The sequence below is a fragment of the Notamacropus eugenii genome, chromosome 5, assembly GCF_028372415.1.
Source record: "Notamacropus eugenii isolate mMacEug1 chromosome 5, mMacEug1.pri_v2, whole genome shotgun sequence".
NCBI lineage: Eukaryota > Metazoa > Chordata > Mammalia > Diprotodontia > Macropodidae > Notamacropus > Notamacropus eugenii.
Window position 1 is genome coordinate 359,100,473 of NC_092876.1, and position 21,196 is coordinate 359,121,668.

Consider the following 21,196-nt stretch of genomic DNA (forward strand, 5'->3'; position numbering starts at 1 on the left):
GCTGTAACATGCACAGCAGTCATACCCTGGTAAACCATCTCAGCAGACAGGCTAAACCAGGTTGAAGGTAACCAAAAGGGCTGTGAATCTATTGGTGTCTGTCTCAAGCATGTGAATACTTTCTCCAGCAGAACGAGCAGATGAGAACAATTTGTTCCAATGGTCATGAAGGCAGCTGAAGCAGGCTCTGTGAAATACTTAGAGCTTCATCAGACACTGAAGATGCCAACGTCATTAATGCCACTGCATCACAGACATGGGAGACAGCCAGTGAAAAGACAGAGTCAGAAAACTGAGTGTCATGTGTGAGGAACAACAAAATGACCAGTATAGCTGGATTCCAGAGTAACTAGAGAAAATGTAAAGGTAGAAAGCAACATATTGGAGATGTGGGGTGAATATTCAGTGAGGAGTAAAGGATGATATTAAGGCTGCACACTAGGGTGACTGGAGAATGGTGATGCCCTCAACATTAACAGGAAATGCATATAACAACAACATTGGGAGGTAGGTCAGGACAGTGAGAATAGGTCTGTTTTGGATATGTTGTGTTTGAGATGTTTCCAGGACATCTGGTTCAAGATGTCCAAGAGACAGGTGTGAAGTGAGACTCAAGATCTAGAGAGAAATTAGGGCTAGAGAAATAGCTCTGAGAATCATGTGCATAAGGAAAATAATTGAACTCATGTAATTCAATGAGGTCACAAAGTGAGATAGTATAGAGCCCATAGTAAATGCTTAATAAATGCATACTGAATTTAATTAAATTGACTTCCTTGGTCCTGAATTTCCTCATCTGTAAAATGAGGGTGTTCAACTAGATGGCTTCTAAGGTTCCTTCCAGCTCAAAAATTTTATGATCCTAATTAGTGGGCATTAATGACTAGTGACGAGTATAGGCAGAGGCAGGTTTTATAACTGACAGATGGGAACTGTCTTCTTAAGTAACTTAAACCTTTTCTTCGTTCGGCTGGGAAGCCTGCAGAAATGTATGGTTCTTTAGAGGCTAAAGATTTGGCTAGACTAGGTTTGCAGTTGGAACAACATGCAAGCAATGTTTCACTGCTATTTTAGATCAAGATTTTTGCTACAGATGGTGAACAAGACCCAAGTATTACAGACAGATGGCAAAATTATAGTGGACTTGCTTTCCATTAAACTTGTATATTTTGTCCCTAGCACTAAGAACAAAAACAAAAGGGTAGATCATGCAGCCCAAATGGGGCAAAAACCAAGAAAGCAATGGAGATATAAACAGTAGAATAAACTACATGTTGAAATCAGTTAGAAAATGAATCCATACAGTGAAGAATTAGAAATAAAGTAGGTGCCCGTTGACTTGGGAAAGTCTGAACAGGTTGTGATTTTGTTGTTCAGTCATTTTTCAAAGATGTCCAACTCTTTATGTTTCCACTTGGAATTTTTTCTTGGCAAAGTTACTGGAGTGGTTTGCCATTTTCTTCTCCATATACAAGTAGCAATACTCCAAGAAATAACAGGCACTATGAATATAGAGAAGCAATAAAAGACTTATAAGAACTGATGTAAAATGAAATACACAGAATCAGGAAATCACTATGCACAATGATTAAAACAAGGTAAACTGAAAGAAAAATAACAACAAAATAATCAAAATCGAATGCTGCAAAATTCTTTGGCCAAGTCTGCCCCCCCCAAAAAATGAGAAGAAAACTTTCCCCTGTTCTTTTCAGAAATAGAGAAACCAGGATGGGGATCACAGCTTATAAGATCAAACATTTTTCTTACATGGTAAGTTTTATAAATTTTTTTTCCTTTTTTTTAAAATTATAAGTGATGACTCCCTGGGAAGATATTGAATGACATAGTGGGAAATGTAGGTAAGGTCTAAACAAAAGATGATACAAATTCATCTTCTTTTAAAAAGAAGGTAGCAAATCCATAAAATTCATGTCAGATTGTGGTAAGAAAGACATGTAGACTGCCATTGGACCATTAAAAGCCATCTATTGATAAAAATGCCACATAGGTGGCAAGAAAGTGCATACATATGTATATGTGTGTGTATGAATATATATGTACATCTATACATACATGTATATATATTAATATATAGCTTTTACATAGCAAGACCACATGGGCCCTTTCCTATTAGATCCTGATTTTCTCCTGTGCTGTAAACATTACCTAAGAGTTGGCCCTGATGGTTTAGTTTGCAAGTTATGTGAAAAAAGGACAAATGCATGAATCTGACTCCAAAAGCGGAACTCAAAGCAGTTCATCACCTTCATTTAATTAGGAGCAAGAGCACAGGACAAGAAGATAGATAATGAATTAGAAAGAAGTCAGAGGCAAATTCTCACAGTTACAGAAAGTTCTCATGTGACTATGTCCTCTGACACTGGCAGTCTGGAGAGGTCTGGGGAGGGCAGAGTCACAATACTCACAGGACCTGCCCTGCTGCGACATCTCAGGTAGCCTTTAAACAAGGATGCTCAGGCTTCAGGACTCTTGGCAAGTAAAAGAAAAAGCAAGCTGGAAGTCGCAGAGCATAAACTGAGTCTCAGGTGAGAATATTTCTTTATACATATATATATATGTATGTATATATAAAGTGTGTACATATATATAAAGCGTATATATACTTTTTATTATAATAGTGAATAAGTGTTTGAGGTATACTGGAGTAATAGATGAGCATGGCGACTGCTCTCTAAGCTGTCCAGGCTTCTTTGTATCATAGGTATGTATATATGTGTGTATAGTATTATATACGTATGTGTATATGTGTATTGTGTAACTGTGCATACACACATGCCAAAGTGACTCAGTCAAAATCACAGGCTGATGTGTATGCAGCAAAGGTGGCACATGAACTTCTATCTCCTGAAAAAAAACCACCTACTTAATTGATCATGTCATTGATATTTGTTTATATATATATATATACACACACATACACACACGCATGCATGTGTGTACATAGGCGTGTGTGTGAATATACACATATGTATATACCTAAGTAAATACGTACATGCATACGTGGTTATTTATATATGTGTGTATATATACATATATATGAGCTCTTTATTATGTATTGTTTTATTCTTTTTAATGGAATTGTTTTATTCCTATCATTCGAAATGTCGTGCTTCTATTGAATCGTTACACAACCTATGAATTCAATCATATTGAGAACTCCCGGATGAAGAATGCCTTCTACCTGATCTTCAGCTTGCAGATACAGAGACTTGTTAGGAGATATTGAGAAATGATACGATTGTCATAGGGTTTCATGGTCAGTCTGTATGACTTCATGGCTTCATAGCCAGTCAGGAGCCCAGAGATGAATCTAGGGGTTCCTGACTCTGAGAACAGTTTTCTCTCCACCCCATGGTGTGGCATTTCTGTTGATTCTATACAAAGACTAAAACACTCTGTACAGTCAAGTTTCCATTATACCTCAGTCATGTGACCAGTACTCAATGACATGTGGAAGATTTGGGAGAAGGAGGTGGAGTTTCACCAGAAAGTGGGGTTCAGAGCTCATCAGGTAAATATGCGCTAACCATACTCCATGGACTGGTGAGATGGTGGGTCTAGTCAGAAGAAGGAGCTACAATAGAGAAATTTGCCCTGTCTCTGGGAACCATGGAGAACTTGGCACTTCTCACAGGGCTTTTTATACTTTTTCTACTCATGAACCAGTCAGCACTTCTTACACTGTGGGTGGTGATCCCGTGGGGTTGTCACCCACAGTTTAAGAAGCCCTGCTGGGTCTAGCAGTCCTACTAAATAGAGTGAGGTGCATGATATCATGGGGGAATATGAGACTTGGCAAATGCCTGATCCTTCTTCTGAAATAAGACTAGGATAGTGGCAAATCTAACCACATGATGAATACACAGAATGTGTTAATACTGATTGAATTAAAAAGAATTTAGTTGTTTCTGAGGACCAGTTAGAGTGATCATATAGTCAACACTATTACTCTTAACCCTTCTGCTAGGACCTGTCCTTTCTAAACTTGTCAGTGCCACCATTTTTTTTTATGTAGTTTGCAACTTGTACCTTGTCTCTAATAACAACGACTAGTGCTCTATACGTACCTCTACTCTTCTGCAACCAGTCTCACCTCCTTCAAGTGTTCCCTAAATAACTAGGTTAAAAAAACACAGGTAAACACTAGTAGCAAATACCATTAGTTTCTTACAAATACATACGTATGTATACACACACATATATGTGTATGTGTGTATACAAATATAAATATATATGTATATACATATATACATATATATATTTAAAAGGACGTAGGATAGCCATCCATAAATATAAACTGCCATTAAGGCCCATTGTCTGATTTTCATTAGGTCAATCTTAATTTTTTTTAGGATTCAGACAAGCAGGCCAGTATTTTTTGTCATGACTGTGGCATGGGCAGAACAGACCTAATCAAAAGCTAAAAACAATTGTTCAGATACACGTATGCCCACAAGGTCAAGTTCCAAATGAAATTAAGTTAAAGGATATTCTTCATTTTCCAGGAAAGAGGCATTTTAGGTCACAGGCAAATACACACACAAAAAAAATTTAAAAAAAACACTTGGAAATCAAAATTAAATAAAGAGACAACACATTTACTGAAACAGATGGTAGAAGAAAATATGAAAAACTGTAATGTAACTTTTTCTTCCTAAGTTGAGCCTTTGCAATTTTGAATTGCTTTAAGCAAGCTACTTTCAGAGGACTAAATTTTAGGCACATTGGAATTATAAATGCGCCTCTCTGCATGCAAAAATTGAATAATTTGAGACACAATTAGTTGCTTGACCTTATAGCCTATTGTTGATTTCCATTGCCACAATTTAATGCCCTTTGCACTTTTGCCCCATAAAAACTAACAAAACTGAGCAGAGTGCCTAAAACAGTCACTTAACTTGAGAATTACTGCCATGACTATAACAGCAGTAAACACTGTGGTTGCTGCTAGAACAAATTTTTTACGGGGAGGTTGGTGTGTGTGTGTGTGTGTGTGTGTGTGTGTGTGTGTGTGTGTATGTGTGTGTGTGTGTGTGTGTGCGTATGAGAGAGAGAGAAAGGGAGAGAGAGAGAAACAGAATGAGAGAGAGACAGAGAAAGAATCAGAGACAGAGAAATATAGAGAGGAAGAGAGCGGGAGAGAAAGGTGGAGAGAGAGAGAGAGACAGGGAGAGAGAGAGAGACAAGGAGAGAGAGAGCACTCTGGTTATTCTCCCTTTTCCTAAATTCCACTGATTTAAATGATCTTTCTTGACTTTAATGTTCACAAATTCAAAGAATAACTTGGACTAGAGGCTGGGAGAAAGAACTAATTAGTTGGGTTTTTGTTTTTTATTTTATTGTTCAATTATTTTCTGAATATACCTTTGGTCCCATGAGCACCTAGTAATGGTTGATACTTCAAGTGAAGTAGATCCAGAGAAGGACACATGAAGGCATTAGAAATAAAAGCATGAACTGGATCATGGAGAGTAAATGGGCGTGGCTGCATCTGTGGCTTATTTCTTGATTCTTTATTGGTAATTAAATTGACATTTGTCTTAATTCCTTCTCTACCATAGTTAAAAATAGACGATAGACAACTAATCCTACTACTCAGCTGTATGTTTATACCTTGTCATCTACTTCCTTCTACAAATTTTCATTTATCTAAAGAAGAATATGGCTAATAGCAAGATATCTGCTGCCCCTCCCCCTTCATATTATTGATAAGGAAAATGAAGGATGGAAAGGATAGATTAAGATTGTCCATGAGCGAATAAATTGTAAAAATATTCCTCATTCCAAAATCATGTGTTCTAAAATCCAGATATGAACTGCTACTGATTTCCAATCCACTTAAACAAGCTTTTCATAAACTCCTACTATGTTTGAGCACTCTGCTAGACACTGAGGATACAAAGGCCTATCTCTCTTTTCAAAATGTTCCTTCATAATATCTAGGCCATGAGGTAGCCAGGAGATTCAATAGATAAGAGCACTGAGCCTGGAATCAGGAAGAACTAGGTTCCATTCTGGCTTTAGACACTCGCTAGCTGTGTGGCACTGGGCAAGTCACTTCACCTCTGTCTTACTCAATTTTCTCCACTGTAAAATGGGAATCATAATAGCATAATAACCCAGGACTATTGTATTTAGCAACATGTAGTTAAATATTCAGTATTTTCAAAAGCATTTAGCACTACTAGGCACTTAATAAATACTTGAAATTCTTGCCCCTCCACCAGTCATATATTTACAGTGTTAAAAACAGAAGCTTAGAGGTCTTCTGCTAATAGATGGAAGGGATTTGGGGGAATCACCTGTTCTAACACCTTCATTTTATAGATAAGGAAGCTGAAAGTTAAAGAAGTTAAGGTGATGTCACAGGAATAGATCTAAAAAATAAGACAAATCTTTTCCATGTCTTTTAATAGTAACAATCAGTTGGGTTTGAAAACATTTGTGCTAAAACCACAATTCAAGAGCAAAAGATAATATTAGACATTCTGCAACTTGAATTTTACTTCCTGGCATATGAGGGAGAAAGATTATGCAGCACCTGTAGTCTATTTATACTCTGTACTACACTACTTATAGTATTTGGGCAGATCTTAATAATTAAATATTATGGATAGGAATACATTAGTGCCTTGAATTTATGTATGGTAAGAAAGGTATTCCATGAGAAAATCATGGCCTTGCTGCTGTATGATTCAATAACTGTCACCTTGGTACCAGCTTAAATGATGAGATTTTTAAATATTCTGTGGTACACACAAAAAAAGTCATCTATTATAAGAGGCCATAGCTTTATACAAAGTCTGCTCTAATGAATTCAGACCTCTTGAGCTCGGAGGTCTATTGTCTACAGACAGGCAACCTGTAGACTATGTACTGATTTCTAGCACCCCCAAAATCCACTGGGCAAATCACTTCTCAATTTCCTTAGCTGACAAATGTTAATTCCTTGATCCAGGTGAAGTCAGAACTTGGTAGGAAATTAAATCCATTGGGGAAAGATGATGCCAAGGCAGCATTGTGTAATGACAAAAACATGGATCTTAAAAACTTCAGTTTGAGTCCTTCTTCTTCCACCTTCTAGCCATATGTTCTTTGACACATCATTTGACCTTCAAATATCAGTTTCCATTTTTGCACAGCCCACAGAGTCCTCAGCTCAGATGCTATCTTTTGAAGGACTTGTAAACACACTCCTCAGTCCTCTGGAGGTGCTGTGATTGGTAAGCTTTTCCCTGTATAGAAGACAATAACTATCTTCATTCAGCATCATCAGCCAATTGCCATGAAGCTTGGAGCCAGCTTTCTTTCAGAATGGTCAGCCTATAGATACAAAGCTTTCTGCAGCTCACTTAATCAGTTCTTTCTACCGATAGGTATGAATCTTTCTTCAGTTCTCCATCAAGTTTCTCCACCAATAACTGTGGGTCTCTCCCAGCCCCACTAGTCATCTCTCAATCAGTAGCTAAGAAGCTTTTCTCCTCCTCAGCTAGACTGCTTCAGAAGGCACAGAAGCCCAGGTGAGAACAGATCTACTCTTAGAATTCTTCAGTTAACTGCTCCTTTGAACTGACCCAAACTGTTTTGAGTCCTCTGGGTCTCTCAATTCAACTGTCAACTAACTTACTTATAGTCAGAAGCCCATCTTAAGTGAGGTCTTATTATACCCTCCCACAGAAGTAAATCTCCCCCAGGCTCCACTTCCTCAGTCAGAAAAGGGATTAAGAGAAATTATGATTAAAAAAAAAACTTAATTCCAGAGGCTTGTTTCTATGTAAGTAAAGTGGATTTTAGCGTAAGTAAGGTGAATTTTAGTGTGTATAAAGTGGATTTTTGTTATCATTTCTTAGAGTTCAGTTTCCCAGAATCCATAGCCATAACACTCTCTTGTTCACAGGTATTAGATATGAGTGATCACAATTATGGTTCAAAACATTTCCACCATGCTTGCACAGAATTATAGAATGACCAATAATATAAACATTTGTGTTTAAATTGCAAACGTCCTCTGCTACTACGCAGTAAGATATAGGAATGAGGTGATGTAAATTTGTGAAGCTGTTGCTGGCAGTATGCCTTCTTTGTCTGTTGCCCTATAAATCAGGTGGACACTGGTCAGTGAATGGGGAACCCTTAGGGTTGAATATACAAGCTGGAATGCTGTGCATGCTTTGATTGGCTCCCATCAAGGCTTGGGGGAATCTGTGTTTACCTCAACTGGCCACCATTGAGACTTGAGGGGATTTAGGGGAGTGCACAAGTTGTGTCTGTCTCAATTGACCCCACCTAGCCATAGGGGTAGTTGTCCATTCCCCCTTCTTGCAGGCCGCTGTGAGAAGAGTGATTAGGGAATGCTGTGGGGGTTAGTGGTCCCATTATCAGCAACCCTCGTGAGAAGACTAAACTAGAATAAAGATTTTTAATCCCTTCAAATTGTCTTTCCTGTCTGACCAGATCAAGAGTGAACCTGTGCTAGCAGCCCTTCTGTGCTATGTTTATTTGTCTTATACTCTACTAAGCAAAATAGCAATGGCTAGAGAATTCTCACTTTCCACATACCAATACATGCCTAGGCCAGCTTTCTTTCTTTGACTTGTTCATATTTTTAAAATAGGAGTGATGATGCAAGTACCACCTCTCTCACTGATTACATGGGCTATGGAGAACAAAAAATAAGGATTAATTGCATTGGGAACTCATAAAATAACCACATACTACTGCTTTGAATTTTACTTTTTTGCTTAATGTCCAGTTTTCAGAACTATCTTCTTCTAGCTTATGTGCCGTTCCCTTCCTCCACAGAGATCAAACCCCTAACTACTTGCCATAGCCCCTGCTTCCACCTTGAAGATTTTTTTGTACAAGGCTACCTCAAGAAAGATAAATCATGTACTAAGGCAGGAAGTAGATTTATTGTCACTCATGTCCAGCCCACTTCTTTTTGGAATGATAGATGATGTGATATAAATGGCTTCTCTTTTCTTGAACAGAGCCCTCATCCTGTCAATTAGTAATGGAAAGATTTGTTGATTTATATATACTTCTGCCTACCCAGAATAAGTTGGGAAAGTAACCCATCTCTCCTCATTGACCTAGGGATTATCACACGTGCCAGACATAGGACTAATATGGTATCAGCACCCCAGGATGTTCAACTTGGGATAAGACCTTCTTGAAGACCAAAACACCACCACCACCACAAGTGATATACCTAGAGTAGCTGGCATAGCCCTTGTATGCCCTTCTTCCTCCAGTAAGAGTGTAAGTGGAATAAAAAGCAAATGTGAGTGGTTCAGTTCAGTATATTGGAATAATACCCTGCCTATCTCAGATCACTTTTGATATCAGTGGGACCTACAATATACCTCAGAGTGCAGGAAACTGAGATCTGGGACTGGTTATACTAAATAATAGGGACTACACTACATCAAAACTCTGGGAAATACATCATAGAGTTCCTGGTTTCGACCTGATCCTATATATCCTTAAAAAAAACTCTCTAGGCTTGAAAGTCTCTCTAACATAGTCATTTCCAGCACCTTGTAATTTCAACCTGAGCACTTATCAGTCCGTTGAGCTAATGTAGAGAATATGAGAATTAGATGGACATAAGGAAAGAGCTGTAAGTATTTATCCTCACCCTCAGAAAGAGATAACCTGACTAAACATTAATTAAAGCCAGGAAGTCATCAATTGCATTCACTCGTCCCAGAGATAAAGCCTGGGGAACCTTCCTCAGAGAGTAGTGAATAAAAGCCCCAAGTTGCCATAGAGGGCCCTTTTGGAAGCCAGCTGGTCAAAGACTGTGGGTGGAATTGCTAAATATCAACAGAGTTGAAGATGTGCTGACTAGTGCAAGGCATGTGGCAGTGGTGTTTCCACTCTGAAAGAACAGCAACACTTCCCTGGTGGGAATAGCAGTGGAAGAATATGGCAATGGCATCAGGGTAGTTAAAATGTGGAGCTTCTCAGCCTGGACAAAAGCAGATGCAGGGTGAAGTCGAGGCTCAGCCAAATGCTGCAGTTCCAACAAGGTGCAACAGAAACCAGAGACAGAAGGATGAAATGTTTTGCAAGCTGCATCGTGAGACAGATGACCCTAAAGCCAAAACCCTTCTCCATGGGAGAGTCTGGGTTACCAAAAGAGTTGCTCCCATTTCCCCACCAATGTGCGAGGCTGATGAGAGATGGCAGCCTTTTGTATAGAGAGGGAAAGAGGGGAAAGGGACTGAGTATGATTCTGCTGCTTGATTTTATTGTTTCCTTTTCTACCTTATCGCAGTGAAATAAATCATTATTTCATTTCTTGTCCCTTTCTGGTCTGTTGGTAGAAAATGCATTGGATAGAGTACAAGAAAAATATAAGCCATCATATTAACAGCAAATAGTTGTGTGATTCCAGAAATGAGTGGGATAAGTTAGTTATACACACACACACACACTCACTCACACACACACACACACCCCCCCATATCTCTCTCTATATATATACACACGCACATAAACACATATATAGTGCATACATATATGTATACTATATATACATATGCACATATGTGCATGTCTGTATATCTACATATTTCCATTGTGTATTTTTTCTGATATATACATACACAAATATATACATACATTTGTGCATGTGTATGTGTATGCACATATGCATATACACATGTATAGATATATCATAAACACATGTACATATGTGCATACGTATATGTATGCTATATGTATACACACATATATGCGTGTCTATATACCTATATATTTCCATTATATATTTTCCTGATCTATATATATATATATATATACATATACACATACAAATATATACATACAATTGTACATATGTAGATATATATATAGATATATCTATATTTTCTGCATATATATATATATACACAAATATATATTTCCAGATACACATACACACACACACATACATATGCCTGATATTATTCTGGATTGCATCTACCTCTGATTTCATCCATATAGGGAACTCCAGGTGAAGAAGCTCTCCCTGCTAATAATGCCTATCAGCCCTGGTTCTCCAATTTCAATCTCAGAGAATTCTCTAAGGCACTGAGAAGGCGAGTGAATTGCCCAGGGACACACAATCTCAGAGACAGGCCCTGAACTCACACCTCCCAGACTTGGAGGCCAGTTGCCTCTCCTCTCTACCACTCACCTTGTCCTGATGTCATTATTCCAGCATAAGAATATAAAATGCTGTTCATATTTTTACATGTTTATGTAGTGGCTTTAGATTTGTATTTTTGTATGTTATTTTACATGCCATTTATATATTTTATACTTTTTAATATGTAAATACAGTTTCTTCACCTCAGTTTTGGCATGTCTAAATGGGATTTGCCAGGCTTACCATACTCTAAGTACAGCATGCATTGTTTTGGAACTACTTTATTCAGCATTATGTATTTACCAGCTTTCAGTAGTCCGTGGTAGATTCATGTGGATAGGTTTTGATTTTTTTCTTTTTTTTTTTTTTTTAGTTTTCAGGCCCTGAGATGTTTAACTTCCTTATGGTAAACCAAACAAATTTCATCCTCAAAATCTGAAATAAATGTATACATTTTGTGTGTGTGAAACTGATATATCTAAGTGTTGAACGGGAAAAAAAAAAACTATTTTGCTATCTAAACATTGAACACTTTTTATTTTTCCTTTTTGCATTATTTTTTCTCTTCCTGAAGAATGAAAACTGTCAGGCTCATTAAACCTGAGGAATCACAGGCAGTAAATGCAACAGCAACAGAAAAGAGCTGTTATCTACGCAGTAAACTGAAATAAAGTTCTCTCCAAGAGCTACATTAAGCAGCAAAGAATGCTCACTTCTGGTAGCTGTTATGCTCTGTCAGCTTCCAGACAAGCCATTAAAAGATGAGGGGGGAAAAACAGAGTGAGGGAAGAATCATAGATGAGGCCTCAAAGTACTTTGTCTAGGTTATACTTAATGAGTGATTCTTGTTTCCTGTGCAAATTTCCAACAAAACCAAGTAGAGAAGTCCCTTGGATGGAATTTCTGATTCCTGACCTGTAGGTCGTGATGCATAGGAAGGGAAGGGTTATTAAGGAACAAAAAGATGATACTGGTGTATCTGAATGAAGCAATCTTTCTTTTTAAGGACATGAGGTGGTTTTAAGGATATCAGACAGACAGTCCTCTCTGGTGTAATGTGCTTTGTTAGTATTCAGAGAGTAGGCCTGCTATTCTGGGGCCAGAGAAGTATTGAACCTAGTTTCCCCTTTAGTCAGCCTGCCACATCCCCGCAGTCTCACCAGCCATGTTAAAGGGTAAGTATCCCAAAAGTTTTAATAGTGTAAAATTGCACTAAGAATTGGGAAATCCTATATAGCCTTATGAGCAACTCATGGTAGGAGAATTTCATTCTCTCCATTGTTCTTCCCAAATCTGTGACAAAAATTTTATATCTCTATACCAGGAGTGAGCTCCCGTATCTGTAAGGGGCAAGCAGTACAAACTGTCTCTTTAATTTTATAAATTAAGAGGAAAGAGACGGCCGGGGGGGGGGGGGGGGGCAGAGATAGAGACAGGGAGAGAGAGACTTAGAGACAGAGACAGAGAGAGAGAATTCAATACAACAACCTTGGACCTGTTATTACAGGACTCCAATGACTATTTTGTCCCCTTGAGGCTACGGGAGCCTCCCTTCACAAATAACCATTATCAGTGTACACATAACTCCTTTGGAGTGGGAAGCCTTGATTCTCATGTAGCTCAGTAACATAGAGAAAGCAGAAACAAAGAAAGTGATGGTAACCATTTGGCAAGCCAGTAAAAGTATCTTCACATGTATGCTTGTATGTATGGGTTGGCTAATGCAAGACCTCATTATTATTTGACCACTTCACACTTGAAGTTACTTTATGCCCTCATTTGACACAGGGACTTCACTTGGCAAGTTTAAGTATGGCCTTGTAAGGGCCTCATATGTTCTTTTTCCCTTACCAGTGCTTAGTGTAGTACCTACAACATCTTAGGCACTGAATAAATGAGTGTAGTCTTGACTCTTACCTAGACAGTCTCTAGGATAACAAACAAGTGAGCAGAAAGAAGTGCGCAGACATCAAGTCACAGAGGGGTCTGGTTCAGAACTGACTCTTACCAATGGGTTCCATTCATTAGGTACATCCTCTGCCCCATCAATGTTAAGCAAACTAGCTCCTTCCCTCAACCTGCCACAAAAGGGAAAGAGCTTCATTACATCTGGAAAATTACACAACTCTTTTTTTTTCCTTTTCATTTGTCCCTCACCAGATTTCCTCCACCACACAACCAACCAAGAGTAGGTCTCCTTTCCTTCTCAGGTGGTTCAGTCAGTGTTCCCACTTTCTAGACCATGATAATATTCTACTAGGCAACTAAGTGACTCGGTGGATAGAGCACAGGCCTGGAATCAGAAAGACCTGAGTTCAAATCCAGCCTCAGACACTCAGTAGCAGTGTGACCCTGGGAAAGTCACTCAGCCTCTGTCACCTCAACCTACCCCAGTATCTCCACCAAGAAAACCTCATGTGGGAACACAAAGAGTCAGACATGACTGAACAACTGGATGGCAACACTGTTCTACTAGTAGTCTTATTCCTGTTAAGCTTCTGTGAAAGTGTCATTCCATCATCTATTATACATTAGCTCAGAAAGATGAAGGAGAGAGAGAAAGGAAGGAAGGAAGGAAGGAAGGAAGGAAGGAAGGAAGGAAGGAAGGAAGGAAGGAAGGAAGGAAGGAAGGAAGGAAGGAAGGAAGGAAGGAAGGAAGGAAGATGATTCCTGTCTTCAAGGAGCTTACATTGGAATCAGAAAAGACAATATATAAAATAGAGCTTCCAGGGCATTTTGCTTCTCTCCAGGTAAATTCCCATCATAGCAAATCCTATTTTGAGAAGTATTAGAGTCAGAAGTCCAGGGTTCAAGCACCAACTCCTCCAATTAATAGTTCTGCTATCTTGGTCAAGTAGGCCTCTTCTTGTTCTTCTGGGAAATAAAGGGGATGGACTACATCAAAGTTCTTAGCCTTTCTTGTATGAAAGACCTCTTTGGCAATTTGTTAAAGCCTAACGGTTTTCTACTCAGAATAATATTTTAAAATGTAGTAACTGAAATAGGAAAACTTACAAAAGAAATCAAAGGTTAGTACAGATAACAGTCTAATTTCCTTTCCCCAACCAAGTTTACAAATTCCCTGAAATCTCCCTGCAGACTTTTTTGAGGGTCTATGAACCCAAGATTAAGAATCTTTACCTTAGATGACCTCCAGGCCGTGTCCCTTCCATCTCTAACATTCTATGATTGTATTTGAGATAGGTAATCTGTACAACAAAGCTATCTTCATGCCCAATAATAATGGTGCCTCATTAACTTGGTTATGATTTTTCTGCAGCAAGCAGTCCTGTATATTAAGCATTTTCTTTGTTTCTATACATCAACTAGCTCTTTAAGAAAAGTACCTGATTATGTTTCAGAGAAATAAGCTTCTCATGAATTTTTGTTCTGCTGTCAAAAAGCCATTACCCGTTTACTCCTCTCAAAACCATCCCCTACTTCAAACCAGTCTTACTGAAAAAACTCACCTAAATAAACAAACCATATACCCATACAATCCCCCAACTATCCAGGCTTGGAGAGGAAATAAGGTTGGGAAGGGGAAGAGGACAGAGATATGCCTCCTTCTTTCCTATTCAGTGTTCAGCAAGCTTCTTTTCACTTGCTAATAACAAAGTCTAGAAAATGAACAGCTGATCTCTGTCTCTCTGTCTTCCTCTGTCTGTCTCTCTTCTTCTCCCTCTGAGTTCAGATACCTGAAAACATGACGGCTTTCTTTCAATGTACTCATCATAACATAATTCTACCATATTCAACAATCTAGTTTTCTATTTGTTCTTTTTTCAACCTTTATACAAAAGATTTGCATGGCACGAAAGGGTCAGGAACACTTTGAAGAATTTTCTCACTTCTCTAGGCTTGTATGTCCTTGACTCGGAAATCTGGCAAAACTCTATGCATGGTTCCCTCTAGTACAGTGAGATCAATTTGCCTTTGTCAGGCACTTGGGTCACAATATCAAAGACCAAAGTGATATTCAAAGAAGGAGGAAAACAAAACAGATACTCTTAATAAGTAACCATTACTTCCAAGGTTTATATATATAATTTATACATAATTCCCTGAGCCACCAGCCTGCTTATAAGGACTCCTCAAGTCCAACCTTGACTGGCCTCTGCCCATCAAAGGAGGCCACTGGGTATTTAGTTCCTCTCTCTATCTTCTTGCCATTTCTCATTGCTCTCATCACTTCTACAACACAGTCATCCAGTCCATGTAAATAAAAGTAAATTGTAGCAGAGATTCTTGATCAGACATCAAGTGGGTTAGATGGCCTCTGAGGTGCCTTCCAATGCTAATATTTAAATTAATATTTTATTGATATTTTATTAAGTGAATTTTAAAAATTTGATTTGATAAAAATAATATCTAGATTAAATAATATTTAATGATTCATGTAAGCCCTCAAGTCACTATACCATTCTTCTAAATTGATGAAGGGGAAAGTGAGGAAAAAGACTCCAACAAGACTATAGTTACAGTAAAATGTGGCCTGTATTAAAAAGAAGAAAAGTACTATACTTGATTGGTGATTTCATTGGTATGAGGAATTCTTGGCATAAAAACTCTTTTGCTGATGCAGGTTAGTAACTCATGTGTACCTTACGGTCTTAGAGATACTATGAGGTGACATGACTCATCCAAGATAACACTGTAAGGATACGTCAAAGGCAGAACTCGAACCTGAGCTTTCCTGACTCCAAGACTTATCTTCTCTATCCATAATGGCACCATACTGATCAAAAACCCACTTATCTGAGTGTTTTACTTTCTTGATCTCAGATATGAAAGGCTCACTCTCTACACAGGCTGGACAACTTGCTATTTGCCACCCACCATTAACGAAGTTAGCAAATTGTCATAACAAGAAGAGCAGGTTTTTACCCAAAGTAGACAAATGTGCAGATAATCTTATTCATCTGCTTCCATATCCCTTCTTGTCACAGAGAAATTGAGGACCCCCAATGAAACATCAAGCTAGCCAATTCTGCAGAGGATTGGCATTCAATACTAGCTACAAGTCAAACCAACATGGAGAAAATGAGACAGTAGCAGGGAGGTGCTAGAGACAGCTCATACGGGCTTGGCTTAAAAGCTGGTTATTAAATTTTCAGTGTGAGCAAATACACCTTGGAAATTGTCAAATGCTACAGATCAGTGCTTAATTTATTCTTCTATTGATTTTCTAGATGTACCTTGACTCTAGATATAAAAAAAGATGAACAAAATGTAAATTATGAAGATTAAACTTAAAAGTGTCATTAATATATACACTTTTTTTTTTCAGAGAACTGGTTGCTAAACGTTTATCAGCACACCTCTGGAGGGTACTTTTATTTCAGCTGGAAACATATGGGCTTCACTGATAAATAAAGCTAGATAGTGCAATAGATAAAGACTCAGAAGACTTGAGTTCAGATCTAGCTTCAGATACTTACTAGCTATGTGACCCTGGACAAGTCAAATAGCCTCTTCTTCAAATTCCTCATCAGTAAAATGGGGTTAGGGACACTTAGGTGCCTCAGTGGGTAGAGTGCTAGACCTGGAGTCAGAAAGACTTATCTTCTTGAGTCCAAACCTGGCCTCCAGCGCTTACTAGCTGTATCACTCTGGGCAAGTCACTTAACCCTGGTTACCTCAGTTTCCTCATCTGTGAAATGAGCTGGAGAAGGAAATTTAAACCACTACATATCTGTGCCAAGAAAACCCTAAATGAGGTCATGAAGAATTGGATACGACTGAAATGACTGAACACACACACACACACAAATACACACACACACATAAATGGGGATGATAGTAGCACCTACTTCTCAGGGTTATTGGGAGGATAAAATGAGATAATATTCGCAAAGCATTTGAAAACTTTAAACCACTAAGTAAATATTATTATTGCTCAAAGAGACCTGTAAACTCATTGATTTTGAAGATCCCAGTGCTGCATGACTCATTCCTAGCCACTATGTTCTCCCACAAGGAGTGCATCCAATGTGACCTTGGGTCACAGTAGCAGTCAAGCCCCTCATACAATTCCTTAATGATATCTTTTACTCCTGGTCTTTTTCAGTTTCTCACTGGTTAGAGGGTGTCACCTGCTCTAACTTAGGATGCAACTTTCCTTTGCTCTCTCTATGATAATGCAAAGGTAGGACACTAATACTATGAAATTTCCACCTAGTATATGAAGAGAATCCTTTCCTATGAGTCTCCTTCTAGTTTTTCACTTTACCAGTATGATCATTTCTATAAGCAAGATACATCAAATTAAGCAAAAAGTATTAGAGATGAAGGAGAACACAGAGACCTTCAAGTCCAACCTTTTTATTTTACTGAGGAGAGATCTGATGCCCAAGAATGTGAAGTGACTTGCCCAAGGCAAAGCCAGGATTCAGACTCTGAGTCCAAATCCAGTACTCTGCCCACTGAACCACACTGCCTTCCCTTACTAAAGGTATAGCTTTCCCCTCCCCCCCCAAAAAAAGAACATCGATAGAATTCTAGGTAATTGCTGAATTTCTTACTTTAACAGGCTTCCCATTTATGTCAGTCACATCATGCCAGTAGACTTGTTCATAGTAAAGTGAAACTTACTCATTCGTGTACTTCCTTCTAATAAAGAGAACAATTTCTTGAAAATGGAGCATGCAGCATGCATAAGTGAATGGAGGAGCATTTCTTGAAGGATTTCTTGTTGGAGAAATATTTGCATTTTTTAAGCAGCATGAATAATTAAGTAAGCACTTGCCACTTGCAGGGAACAGAAGGCAAAGGAATGAGATCAAGTGCCTGCCGCACTTGACTCTGTGAAAAGTCAAAAGCCCCAGAACTAAAGCCCTGGAAATGAATACCCCTGGGCAACTTGAGTAGAAATTTCTCATTTGCATGTATTTCACATTTCCAGGTGCCATATAAGAAAGGGATCCACCTTTCTTTCCTTTTAATCATGGTACATTTTCCCCATAGCTTTCTCCCCTTCACATGTGACATACCCAAAGACTTTTTATGCCTGTTAAGAAAATAGACTGGGAGTTAAGAGACCTGGGTTGTCTCCCCAGATCTGCCACTGATTTCACTGCCTTAGGCAAGTTTCTTCATTTTTCATTTAGTTTATTTTTTCTTTCTTTTTTTTTTTTGCAAATATGGCTGGCAGCACAAGACATGGCTCTATCCTGCTAATATAAAACATAAATAAACACATGCAAATATAGCTTTTGCTGATGAATAGTCTTCTATATAGCAGATACATGTAGCCACAATACTCCATTGTCATGATGATGAAAACATTGGTAAAGAGTATACTACTAACTGAAATCCAATGCATACATACCAAATGCTGGGGGTGGAGTTGGAAGAGGAGGTAAGAATATAGGCCCTACTTACAGGCAGGATCCTGTCCCAGTCTTGCTATAGATTTTACAGGGCATAGAGAAGAAAAGTGACTTCAGAAATCTTCTATTCTTCACATTTTGCAGGTGAGGATGCTGGAATCTAGAGACATGAAACCACTTGTCCAAGTCACATATTTACTAAGCAGAACTGGGATGTAACTTCAGGTTTTCTAGCTCTAAATTTAATACCTTTTCCGTTGCACCAAGAATCTCTAGCCAATCGCAATAATTTCTGTACTAATATAAGAAGTAGTATGATACAGAGAGGGTTGAGTCTCAATTCAGGAAGACCTGAGCTCAAAACTGGCCTCGGACCCTAGCCATGTGACCCTGGATAAATCACTTAATCTCTGCCTCAATTTCTTCAACTGTAAAATGGGGATAAAAATAGCACCCACCTCCCAGGGCTATGAAGATCAAATGAGATAATAATTGTAGAGCACTTCACACAGTGTCTGCACACAACAGGCACTTAACAAATGCTTATTCACTTCCCCCTTTCCTCCTTTACTATCTCCTCTACAGGGGCTTGTGTTTTTTGGATAAGACATCCGTAATTTCATTGATGTAGAGAGCTCCTGGCTGGCAAACTCCATTCATCAAAGCAAATGAGCTTCTACTCTAAAAGTTAACATCTAAAAGAGTCTCCTCAAGGTCACTGAGAGTTCAAGCGACTGGGCCAAAGATACGCAGCCAGCAGGTGTCAGAGGCAGGCCTTGAGTTTGTGACTTCCTAACTCTGAAACCAGCTCTCCATCCACTGCACCAGAGCTGTCTCCATATAAAGGCCAGTATGGAAACAAAATCATGTGCATACATATGCATGCATGTGTGTACATGCATGTGCTTGCATATTGTATACATGTATGGGTGTACATACACATGCATGTTGTGTGTTGCGTTGTGAGCATTTATTTATATACATTTGTGTATATACATGCATTCTTACATGCATACATAATGTGTATATAACTATTATATATGCGTGTGTGCATACATATGTGCATATGTATATTTAGATGTAATTGCATGTGTATGAATTCACATATGTGTGTATGCACTGGGTACATGTGTAAATGTACATGCATATGTGTATATACAGACAGACACATAACGTGTGTATGCATACATACACACTATAATATGATTCATACCTATATGCAAGTTACAGACATAGTGCTTTGCTTACCTAAAGTTCTCTAATAAAGTCCTACTCTTACGGCTCATTAGGTGTGGGTAAGACTCTGAGGGTCTCTGAACACCATCAAGTATGTAAGCAAAGACCCTGGGATCAGGGAGGCAATGGTAGCCTCAGGAAAATGGCACTGTCTCCTTTCCTTGCTTTATCCCTTTCCTGAAAGGAGAAGCTCTCTAAAGGTGGTAGTGAGCAAGGAGGAAGAAAGGTAATGCTTCTCAACCAATCTCTGTTCTCAGGGCTGCCTACTCTTCCTAAGAAGCAAGACTTGAAGGGCCACCCCTCCCACTTCCCCACCTCCACATCCACCCTCCTGCACCACCACCCTCCCCTCAATGAGAATATTGGCTCACTGGGCCAGGACTAAAGCGTCCCACTGCCCTGGGCCAAAGCTTAGGACTCACCAGCCTCATCTTTTATATTCTTTGCCAAAGGAAACCTGAAAAACAATCAAGATGAAGATATACTTGTCCTTTCCCACTTCCCCTCTCACAGTCCAACTGTAAGTTTCTGACCTGCTTGCTGCAGTTGCTCCTTTACCCTACCACCTGGCTCTTTCCCTCTTTTATCTTCTTGTTCAAGAGAGTGAAATCATTTGTTAATCTGCCCTATAAATTTCCTTAACCTGAGACAAATTGCCCAGTCTTGGACAATTCCCTGATGTGTGGTAAAGGAGAAAAGAAAGAAAGAAAGAAAGAAAGGAAGGAAGAAAGGAAGGAAGAAAGGAAGGAAGAAAGGAAGGAAGAAAGAAAGGAAGAAAGGAAGGAAGGAAGGAAGAAAGAAAGAAAGAAAGAAAGAAAGAAAGAAAGAAAGAAAGAAAGAAAGAAAGAAAGAAAGAAAGAAAGAAAGAAAGAAAGAAAGAAAGAGGTAGAGACATACACAGATGGATGATGGCATATATGAAGGCTTACCAAGCCCCAGACACTGTGCTAAGTGCTGGGGATACAAATACAGACAAGACAGGAATTGCCCTCAAGGAGCTTACATATCAATAGAGAAAGACTACTGGGGAGCTGGAAGTCTGTGAGGGAGGAGTGGAAATGGATGAGAACCTTCACAGGAGCAAACCAGTTGGTAAAGATATAGAGAAGCCAGGGGGAGGAGCCCATGTGGGAATGAAGTGACCATGGCAAAGGTCCTCCAGAAGTGGTAGTCTAGCCTTTGAAGTTATTAGTCCAGAGAGCAGGACCTCAGGATGGTGTTCCAGAAGATGTTCTCCAAGTAGTTTAAACAAGGCAGTATATCTAACACAAGGAGTGACCTTGAAAGTGGACTGAGAAGAATTAGGTGTTTCTTTATATTTATTTTTCTGGTCATTAAAGAAAATATAAAACATAGGAATAATTTTTTAAAAAATTAAAATATGTAATTTTTACATTGCATATCTTAAATTATCAATAGATTATTTTAATAAGTTGAATAGATAATGTGAAGAAAAAGACTGGATTGAACT

The 21,196-nt window shown here is 38.7% G+C and overlaps 2 long non-coding RNA genes across 3 annotated transcripts in view; one reads left to right on the top strand and one right to left on the bottom strand.

Moving 5' to 3' along the window:
• Positions 1-21,196, bottom strand: part of LOC140509271 (uncharacterized) — a 201,583-nt gene that overhangs the window by 15,521 nt on the left and 164,866 nt on the right. The gene's annotated exons all lie outside the window — the stretch shown is intronic.
• Positions 6,789-10,323, top strand: LOC140506667 (uncharacterized). 2 transcript variants are annotated; one of them, XR_011968028.1, is made up of 2 exons: positions 6,789-7,541; positions 9,118-10,323. It is a non-coding gene; the product is annotated as an uncharacterized lncRNA (long non-coding RNA). The 2 variants fall into 2 exon arrangements; XR_011968029.1 differs by lacking the exon at positions 6,789-7,541 and adding an exon at positions 7,550-7,795.